Source organism: Grammomys surdaster, unplaced genomic scaffold (genome assembly GCF_004785775.1).
Source record: "Grammomys surdaster isolate TR1022 unplaced genomic scaffold, NIH_TR_1.0 196, whole genome shotgun sequence".
NCBI lineage: Eukaryota > Metazoa > Chordata > Mammalia > Rodentia > Muridae > Grammomys > Grammomys surdaster.
In genome coordinates, this window is record NW_021604641.1 from 4,760,637 (window position 1) to 4,772,160 (window position 11,524).

The 11,524-nt window shown below is 34.9% G+C and overlaps 1 pseudogene; it reads right to left on the reverse strand.

Annotated features, from left to right (window-relative positions):
• Window positions 1-10,249: 10,249 nt before the first annotated feature.
• Window positions 10,250-10,344, reverse strand: LOC114623319 (annotated as a pseudogene).
• Window positions 10,345-11,524: the final 1,180 nt, after the last annotated feature.

An 11,524-nucleotide genomic window follows, 5' to 3' on the forward strand; every position in this document is an offset into this window, starting at 1 on the left:
AAAAAATTGAAATAATCCCCTGCATCCTATCAGATCACCATGGTCTAAGGCTGGTCTTCAAAAATGACAAAGAGAATGGAAAGCCCACATTCACATGGAAACTGACCAACACCCTACTCCTTGATAATCTGGTAAGGGAAGAAAGAAAGAAAGAAATTAAAAACTTTTTAGAATTTAATGAAAATTATGACACATCATACCAAAACCTATGGGATACAAAGAAAGCAGTACTAAGAGAAAAATTCATAGCTCTAAGTGCCTATAAAAAGAAACTAGAGGGAGCATACACTAGCAGCTTGACGACACACCTGAAAGACCTAGAACAAAAAGAAGCTAATACACCCAAGAAGAGTAGAAGAAAGGAAAACCAAACACAGGGCTGAAATCAACCAAATAGAAACAAAAAGAACTATCAAAAGAATCAAGAAAACAAGGAGCTGGTTCTTTGAGAAAATCAACAAGATAGATAAACCTTTAGTTAGACTAATCAGAGGGTAGAGAGACAGTATCCAAATTAATAAAATCAGAACTGAAAAGGGTTACATAACAAAAGAAACCGAGGAAATTAAAAAAATCATCAGATCCTACTACAAAATTCTATACTCAACAAAATTAGAAAATTTGAATGAAATGGACAATTTTCAAGACAAATACCAGTTACCAATGTTAAATCAGGACCAGATAAACCATCTAAACAGTCCCATAACCCCAAAAGAAATAGAAGCAGTCATTAAAAGTATCCCTACAAAGAAAAGTCCGGGACCAGATGGGTTTAGTGCAGAATTCTATCAGACCTTCAAGGAAGACCTAATACCAATTTTCTTCAAACTATTCCACAAAATAGAAACAGAAGGTACACTACCCAATTCGTTCTATGAAGCCACAATTACGCTCATACCTAAACCACACAAAGACACAAGAAAGAAAGAGAACTTCAGACTAATCTCCCTTATGAACATCGATGCAAAAATACTCAATAAAATTCTAGGAAACTGAATCCAAGAACACATCAAAACAGTTATCCATCACGATCAAGTAGGCTTTATCCCATGCAGGTTTGGTTCAATATTAGGAAACCCATCAATGTAATCCACTATATAAAGAAAAAACCCACATGATCATCTCACTAGATGCTGAGAAAGCACTTGACAAAATTCAACACCCCTTCATGATAAAAGTCTTCGAAAGATCAGAAATTCAAGGTCCATACCTAAACATAGAAAAAGCAATATACAGCACACCAGTAGCCAGCATCAAACTAAATAGAGAGAAAGTTGAAGCAATCCCAATAAAAACAGGGACTAGGCAAGGCTGCCCACTCTCCCCCCTACTTATTCAATATAGTATTGGAAGTCCTATACTAGCAATTAGGCAACACAAGGAGGTCAAATGGATACAAATTGGAAAGGAAGAAGTCAAAATCTCACTAATTGCAAATGATATGATAGTATACTTAAGTGACCCCAAAACTTCCACCAGAGAACTCCTAAACCTGATAAACCACTTTAGCAAAGTGGCTGGATATAAAATTAACTCAAGCAAATCAGTAGCCTTCCTCTACTCAAAAGATAAACTGGCTGAGAAAGAAATTATGGAAATGACACCTTTCACAATAGTCACAGATAATATAAAATACCTTGGTGCGAACGTAACCAAGCAAGTAAAAGACCTGTATGACAAGAATGTCATGCCCCTGAAGAAAGAAATCGAAGCAGATCTGAGAAAATGGAAAGATCTCCCATGCTCATGGTTTGGAAAGATTAATATAGTAAAAATGGCTATTTTGCCAAAAGCCAACTACAGATTTAATGCAATCCCCATCAAAATTCCCACTCAATTCTTCACAGAGATAGGAAGAGCAATCTTAAAATTCATTTCGGATAACAAAATACCTAGGATAGTGAAAACTACACTCAGCAATAAAAGAACTTCTGAGGGAATCACCATCCCTGATTTCAAGCTGTACTACAAAGCAATAGTGATAAAAACTGCATGGTATTGGAACAGAGACAAGTGGGAGGATCAATGAAATACAATAGAAGACCCAGAAATGAACCCCCATACCTATGGTCACTTGATCTTTGACAAAGGAGCTAAAACCATCTAGTGGAAAAAAGACAGCATTTTCAACAAATGGTGCTGGTCCAACTGGAAGTCAGCATGTAGAAGAATGTAAATTGATCCATACTTATCTCATTGTACAAAGATCAATTCCAAGTGGATCAAGGACCTCTACCTAAAACCAGCCACACTGAAACTAGTAGAAGAGAAACTGGGGAAAAGCCTGGAACACATGGGCACAGGAGAAAATTTCCTGAACAGAACACCAATGGCCTGTACTCTAAGACCAAGAATTGACAAATGGGACCTCATAAAACTACAAAGCTTCTGTAAAGCAAAGGACACAGTCAATAGGACAAAGCTGCAACCAACAGATTGGGAAAAGATTTTCACCAACCCTACATCTGATAAAGGGCTAATATCCAAGGTATACAAAGAACTGAAGAAATTAGATTCTAGACAATCAAAGGACACTATTAAAAAATGGAGCACAGAGCTGAACAAAGAATTCTCAACTGAGGAAGCTCAAATGGTTGAGAAGCACCTAAAGAAGTGTTCAGCATCCTTAGTCATCAGGGAAATGCAAATGAAAACAACACTGAGATTCCACCTCAAACCAGTCAGAATGACACAGGTGACAGCAGATGTTGGGGAGGAAGTGGAGAAAGAGGAACACTACTCCACTGTTGGTGGGATTGTAAACTGGTACAACCACTATGGAAAGCAGTCTGGTGGTATCTCAGAAAATTGAACATAGTGTGACCTGAGTATCCAGCTATACCACTCCTGGGCATATACCCAAAAGAAGTTTCAACATACAACAGGGACATATGCTCCACCATGTTCATAGCAGCCTTATTTATAATAGCAAGAAGTTGGAAAGAACCCAGATGTCCTTCAAAAGAAGAATGGATGCAGAAAATGTGATACATTTAAACAATGGAGTACTACTCAGCTATTAAAAACAATGAGTTCACGAAATTCTTAGGCAAATGGATGGAGCTGGAAAATATCATCTTGAGTAAGGTAACCCAGTCTCAAAAGATCATACATGGTATGCACTCACTGATAAGTGGATATTAGCCCAAAAGCTGACAATTTCTAAGAAATAACATATAGACCACGTAAAACTCACATAGAAGAACAAGACCAAAGTGTGGATGCTTTGGTCTTTTCTAGAAGGAGTATCAAAAGTTTGAACCAGAGCTCCCAAAGTCTAAACCACCAGCCAGAGAACACTAAGGGAGGGACTCATGTCTCCACCTGTATAGGGAATTGAGGGTGACCTTGTCAGACTTCAGTGGAAGTGGAGGGCCATGGTCCCTGAAAGTTTGGATCCCCTACGGTTTGGGAATTCGAGAGCAGGGAGAAGGGACTGGGAGGATGAATGGAACATACTCTCATAAAAATAGGAGGAGGGAGTATGGGATAAGGGGTTTTGGGGGAGAATGGGAGAGGAGATAACATTGAAAGGTAAATACGTATAATATCCAATAAATAAAACTACACAGATAAATGGTCTAAAAAAAAAGAGAGGGAGAGAGTTTATTTATTTTATTTTTTTTTCAAAAATTTCTAGGAGTTGCTAATTGGCTAAGATCCTATTTTAAGCTCTCCACAAAAGAATTTAAGTCTCTGTTCAATATTCTCAAGAGAGATGTAAATCCTAATTTTCCTCAACAATTAATTGACAAAAGAGAGGTAATCTTACAAAAATAGAAGAAGCTATTACTAATCGATATATTATATAGTCTGATTAGTTGTCAGCGGTGCCATAACAGTCCTTTGACAAAAGATTATTAATATTGATTTATATATCCATAAATAGGGTCTTCATGACTCTCTGAATGTGGAAGGAGTGACTGTTGGCACTTCTGCCCTGATTTTACAAGAACTCTGAAAAATTGGCTTTAAAAACAAAAGAGGGGAACAGTAGCCCCCCCCCCAGGAGTCCCTTTGAAATACTCTCCTTCATACCTTGTTCACTTTTATCTCTCTAAAGCTGAAAGCTCATGGCAAATATGCTGCTGACTGCCTCTACCACCACCGAGACCAACAAAACTTTGCCACAGACATGGGGAAGGACCCTCTTACCCTTAAAGGGAAAGGCCCAGACTCAGTTCCCTTATGGGTCCGAGGACTGATATGCCTGTCTGACACCACAGAAGGCACAGCTAACTGGCTACCAAAAAGATTAATGAAATAAATAGATACCCCCACAAAGCCAGGCCCAACCACAAATAAGATGAATAAGAATTTACATCCAGGGAAGAGAAATCTCCCTGAAAATTCCCTTCTTTTCTCTTTCTAGGTAAAAATGAATCACCCGTGATGTCTGCTGTTAGAAGTTTTAATCCAGATGCTGGCCTCCGAACTTATACTACTCAGACCTTTGAAGGGCCACTGACAAGAACATCAAACAGCTAGGGATTGACATCACAAATCTGACGAAATCTCTTGTTTCACTGTCTGAAGAGACCTCCTAAAGTCACAAAGATCCTTATTGGACTTGATTAACTCCATTACAACAGAAAAGGCTATGTACAACTCTTGACTGTGTACAACCCTTAAAGAAGAATGTTGCCTTTACATAGACAAGACAAGGAGGGTTAAAGAGATCATGAGATAGGTCAGTGAAAGCCGTAAGAAAAATCAGAGAGAGAAAGAGACAGATGAATGCTGGTACAAGAATTGGTTTTCATCCTCTCCAAGGTTGTCAACCCTATTTCCTCCCATCTTGGGACCATTATTCGGGTTCTTTTTGCTTATTCCTGCTGGTCTCTGGCCCTCAAATAGGCAGACCAACTCTGTGATAAAACAGATAAATAATTTGGTAGTAAAACCTACTCAGATACATTATCGTAATTTAGCTATGGAGGACCACGAGACTCAAGATGAGGTTGTTACTTTATACAGGGTTTTTCCAAAGCCCATCTTCACCCAACCTAAAAGAGGTTCACCCAGAACCAGCTCTGACAGGCTATCTGAATTCTTGCTTAGCTGCGAGGCTAAGCACTGCAAGAGAATATAAATAAAAGATAAAAATATCTCTCTGGGTTCCCTGAGGGACAAGCCTGACTGCATAGTGGTTGATGTCAAATGTATCCCCTCTCCAGGAAAAAGACATAGGGATGGGTATGGCCCTCATGCCTCACTGGACAATGACAGGGGGACTAGAGTCATTACAAGATCCCTTTCAAGTACTGGAGGTAAGGCCTCTATCCCTGCCTTCGCAAGATTAGAATTGCCACAACCCTTCTATACATAGAGAAGGGAGGAGATGTCAGGGGCAGCCCTGCTGACACACTGAAGGGCTAAAAACAGCCATAGGCCTAAAATCAGCAATAGGCCTGTCATACATGTATTCTAATGCTAAGTCTTGGTTCTCAGTGGAAAAACATTGAAACAGATGGCTATAAGCTAATGTAAGCAGGCAGCTTTTATGGAAATCTACAAGCCTGAGTAGTCATAGACCTTGTAAATAGGTAGTCTTGGCAGACAATACCAACTTAGATAAGGACAAGCGAGTCATAGGCAGAGTCATAGTGACTTGTCCCCTGAACCTTCACCCAGCTGATACCCGGTTCTGAAAGTTATCTGTATTCCCCCTGAACACCCACACTCCAGTGTCATTCCCTTCCCCACATCCTGCCTTTCTGTGTTTATAACCCATGTGAATGAATTATGATTTGAGAAAAAATAATTTTAAAACAACAACAACAAAAACAAACAAACAAACAAGATTCGTCATAGGCATAAATATGGAGTCTGAATGATAAAAATCTCTGGAGATGTAATAATAAATTATCTCCATGGTCTTGTGGTTTGCAACTGTTTTTAAACAAGATATCATAATTGTAATAGCAATGAAAACAGATTAATTAAAGTGTAGAGTTTAGAGTTAGTATGGTAGCACATATCTTTAATACCATCATGTGTGAGTTGAAAGCAAGGTGACTCTTACCTACAATGAAAATTTAAGGCCATCCTAGTCTGCCCAAGATGTTTCAGTTCCTACTTTTTAATTAAGAATTTATTCCCACCAAAAGACACTATTAAGGAATGAAAGAAGAGACAAAGATTAAAACCAATCAACCAACCAATCAAACAAACAAAAAACAATCAACTAACCAGCCAACCAAACAATCAACCAACCAACCAAGGCATGAAGATGATAGGAGATGTGTTGGGAGGTATGCAGATTGTACCGGGGGCGGGGCATGAAGGACAGAGTTTGGGGTAGATGGGGTTAAGATATACTGTATCTAAGTATACAATTGTCAAAGGATAAATAAAAGATAAATGAAAACAAAACAAAAAATGTATTCCTTTACCTCTAAGTTTGGAGAAATATTAAATTAAATAAAAACAATCTTTTAATGTGAAAAAATAGTTGAGTACTATTCCATTGTATAAATGAACCACATTTTCTGTATCCATTCTTCCCTTGTGGGACATCTGTGTTTTTTCCAGCTTCTGACTATCACAAACAAGGCAGCTATGAACATAGTAGAATATATGCCCCTGTGGTATAATGGGGCATATTTTGGGTATATTCACAAGAGTAGTATTGCTGGGTCTTCAGGTAGATCTATTTTCAAGTTTCTGAGGAACCACCAGATTGATTTCCAGAGTGGTTGTACCAGGTTGTAATCCGACCAGGAATGGAGGTATGTTTTTCTTTTTCCACACCCTCCCCAACATATGTTGTCACCTGAGGTTTTGATCTGAGCCATTTTAATTGGTGTAAGGTGGAATCCCAGGGTCATTTTGATATGCAGTTCTATGATCACTAAGGACTTTGAACATTTCTTTAGGTGATTCTCTGCCATTTGAGATTCCTCTGTTGTGAATTCTCAATTTATTTCTATACTCCATTTTTTTATTGGGTTGTTTGGTTGTTTGGTGGTTAGCTTCTTGAGTTCTTTATATATTTCAGATATTAGCTCTCTATCGAATGTGGGATTAGTGAAGATTTTTTTCCCAATCTGTAGGTTTCTGATTTATCTTAGAACAGTAGTGCATCTTTTTCAAAACTTACCATATTTTAAATTGTCTTTAATTCAATGTCTACATGCTTATTTTTATAAATAAAATGACTATTTTTGTCAAAAAGCAATCCTATATTTTCATGTACATCTACTTGACAGTTGTATAGAATATGAGAATAATTACTGATGCATTCCTTTGTAGTATAAATTTAGTAATTTGAAATATATTTATATCACTAAGAAATATTTTTTATCACTAAGAAATATGGTCAGGGAAGCCAACTCAGCTGAGTATTATTTGTCTGTTGTGCAAGCATGAGAACCAGAGTTCAGAATCTCAACCCACGCAGAAAAAAATAAATTAACTAAAAAATAATCAAAATTAACCAAAACACCAGTCAATGTCATGTGTCTGTCTACAAAATGCAGGGCAGGATGCAGATTGAAATCAGGAAAATTCTCTTAGCTTGTTCCCCAGCCAGGCAAGCCAGTCAGTAAGCTTTGGGGTCAAATAGATAACATTTTTAAATATATATTATCTATCTATACCTTTCTAATTTATACATTATCTATCTCTTAATACTTTATTTCAAAAGATAAGTCATAGAGAGCACTAAAGAAGATGACCTTTGAGCTCTGGCCCCAATATGCGAAAGCACATACACATGTATCAAGAGACACACTGTGAAAACATATGCCTACTATATAATCTAACTAAATAAACACTTAAAATAAATACTTAATACATAAGTAAATACATAAACAAAAATATAATTTTATACCTAATTTAAAAATAAATCAAAACAGCCAGATAAATGGTCCTCCAAATCAAGTCACTTCTTTATCCTGATTCATATTGAAACCAAGATCTCAAATGTATCTTATTCAGTATGATTTACATTTTCCAGTAGTTCCCCTCAAATCGTGATTTTTGGGAAATACCAATGAAGTGTTGAAAGTTTTTGTTAAGATGGCAATTTAAAAAAATACAATCATTAAACAATGCACATTAATTTATTTTATAATTTCAAACATCACATTTTTTTTTCTGATTTCAGTGTTAGGTGTAAAATTATATGCTAAATTCTCTCTGAAATAATTCCAGGAAAAATCAAATTTCTATAAAGATATAGGTATTTTCATTATAGAAATAATTATCTTTATAATTGAAAACATATCAAAATTTATTATTAGTGTCAAAATGAACATTGTACAGATATATTTATAAAGTTCTGTTTTGCTTCTAAATGAAGAGAAGAATAAATTATCCATACTCTCACTGTAAGGGTGTTAACATTTCAATATAGAAAATACAATCAAATTCAGTATGGTAAGACATTCCATGTTGCTTCTACAAAATGGAAACTTCATGGACCCAAAGATAGCAAATATAAGTTATCACATAAGCATTAAAATTTCTTCAATAATTCCATTCATACCATGGCAATGTTCATTAAAAGCAAATTATTCTTCATTCCTGCTACAGCATAGATGTGACTGAATTTTGCAGGATTTTTCAACAGTTACTACATTACAATTACCATCTCTCAAGAGTATTTTGATCATAGATTATTTTGAGTTCAGGTTCTATATGCAAATACAATGCCATTGCACCAGAAGCAGATTATAATGCAATAAAATATGTATTATAGGCTATTTCATGAATTGCTTCAATTTAATAATCTTGTGATCAGATCTTTAGAATTACACTTTCAAAATCAATAAATCCAGTGAAGTTATTTTTTAATGAAATCTTCTGTACTAAGAATTTTATGAACTATATTAGGTTAACTCTAACAATCTTAAAGTAGATGGACTTTTGTAGTACTCTTGAGACAGCACTGTTTATAGACATTTCTTCTATAAAGTTATCACTGTACAGCTTTGAAATCAGCTTGGGCTGAGCCTTAAGTCTAGGGGAACTTATGATATTAAAAAACAGGTTTCAGGTGAGTTAGCAAACTAATGTTTCACTGTTAACCAAGAAAGAGAAGTTCATCTTTTCTCTGTGTCATAAAAAGAGATTTTTAGACTTTATTTAACAAATGAAACATTTCTTTGACACTCCATAATTTTTAAATTGTAAATTATTTTTCAAAATTTGCTTTACAATAAGTTAAAGTGAAAAGGGTATAAGGATGTAAAAGACCATAATATAATTTTGAAATCACTATATTAAAAAAAATAATCAGACAGTCTTCCCACAGAGGACACAAACTTTACCCTAAGGAAGATCAGTGGGATAAAAGTATAAAGTAAAATAAAGATCTGCAACTCAAGTAGCCAAAGTATGTACAATTTTTATTATAATGATCTTTAGCAGATCTTGCCACAGTTGAGCCAGTAGTAAGCTTTTTTACACATACTTATCAGTCTTACTACATACATAATTGCTGCAAAGTATCGAAATAGGAATCTGGATACCTAAATTTCCATATAATATAATGCATGTATACCCAAATATTTCTCAAAAGCTGGGCGGAAATAATTCATAAAATTGCCTGGAGATGTTTAACAATATGAAATCATGTACACACAAAGAAATATCACAAGTTCTAAACATCTATCATCCATTAACACTTCTATCTCTCAAAAAAATTTCTTTATTTTTACCCTGTATCTGTGCAAATGGCATAAAGTAATGCATGACTATTTTGTTGGTTTTGGTAGTCATTACTTATCAGGTGTTTAACAGAATTTTGATTTTTTATAGAAATGATAAAAAGTAACTTGGAATTGAGCTTAGCTACACAGCTGAGTATTTACTGAAACTTCTCATCATCCTTCTTCCACATCTCAAATGTTTAATGAAATGTGTGTAACACCATGCCTGGTTTATGAAGTGCTAGAGATCAAGGGCAGGATTATGTATATTTTAGGCAATATTCTACCCATGGTGTTATATCCACAGCATTTGTATGATAATTTAATGAGTTTGTATTATACCAAGCTAGTAAGAAAAAACTATATATTTAAAATAATCACTTAGAACAGAAAACTAAACAAAATGACTAAGACTATATGTAAATAAAATAAGTTAAACTTATTTTATGAGTTGTCCCAAATTTGTGCACAAATTTAGAACTTTCCATGTCAACGCAGTTATTTTGCGTATTTTGGTTACTTTATTTTTTTTTGAGTTACTATAGATAAATCATTAACGAATCAAATGGAGAACAAACGTGAACTTTGATGTGAAAAGCACTCTATACATTTTTTTCATCCTTGCACAGGGGTCATGCTAATTTCTCTGTAACTCTTCAATTTTAGTATTCATGCAGCTGATTCTGACATTAGGCTAGAACAAAGAAGTAACTTCAGGCAGGAATCCAAATCTTAGGCTAGAACAAGGAAGTAGGCTTTTGTCATGAAAATGACTTTGGGCTAGGACAGGGAAGTAGACTCAGATTTTTTGGTTATTCTGATAAGCCCTTAGAAACAGTGGTTGCGGGAGTGATCACAGGACTTTGTTTATTGCTTTGCTTGTTCTTTGACTATTTGTGTTTATTTTCTTGCTCGTCCCTTGACTATTTGCATCTATTATATTGCTAGTTCCTCAACCTAGAACTGACCTTAATACTTGCATGTAATTAAAATGGTATATAAACAGATTGGGGAAAAAAGTATGTATAATCCAGTGTGGGGGGGTATAAAAAAACAAAAAACAAAACATTTTTTTCATGCTAAAACTTTTGTAGATGTCCTCTGAAAAGTTAATGTAGCTTTCTTCTATTTCTGATTTGCTTAAAATTTTCATCTAAAATATGGAATTGTCACATGATTTTTGTGCACTGATAGAATGGACTAGGTATTTTAATCTTTATCCTGCTTATGTGATGGAATATTTTAATTGATCATGAAATACTGGTATGCCAATGAAATGGATGGAACCAACTTTTCATCATAGTGTCATAGCTTTGTGTAGAGCAGATTTTAATTTGTTACTATGTGGTAAAAGCAATTTGAATTTGTATTCCAGAAAGATACCTGTCTATGCTAGCCAGCTTTAAAAGATCCCTTTATCTTTTAAATAAAGATTTCATAATGAACTTCATAATACTCTGGTTGGTTTTTCTGTGAATATTGCTTTCATCTTGAAAACAATTATGAAAACTTCAATGTTTCATTCATCTTAGTCTGAAGTTGTCACTGTGAGCATATTTTAGGTATGAGTACAATTTTAAATATAATTCTAGCAATATTATTTCTATTTGTCCTAATTATATTTTTCTACCAACCTGCTTCATCCTTTTAATGACATTGTGTTGCCCAACATTCATAAAATCTTTTACTTTGTCTTTCTTCCTTGAATATTTCAAATACACCATGGTAAAATGACAAAATGAGTTGAAACTGATTCACATGGCTTCTTTGAAATCTTTAAGATTCACTATATAGATTTTAATAATTTTGAAATGTGTTAGGGTTCTATTGTGTTCTTTATGATAGCATTATATTATCCTATGCATATC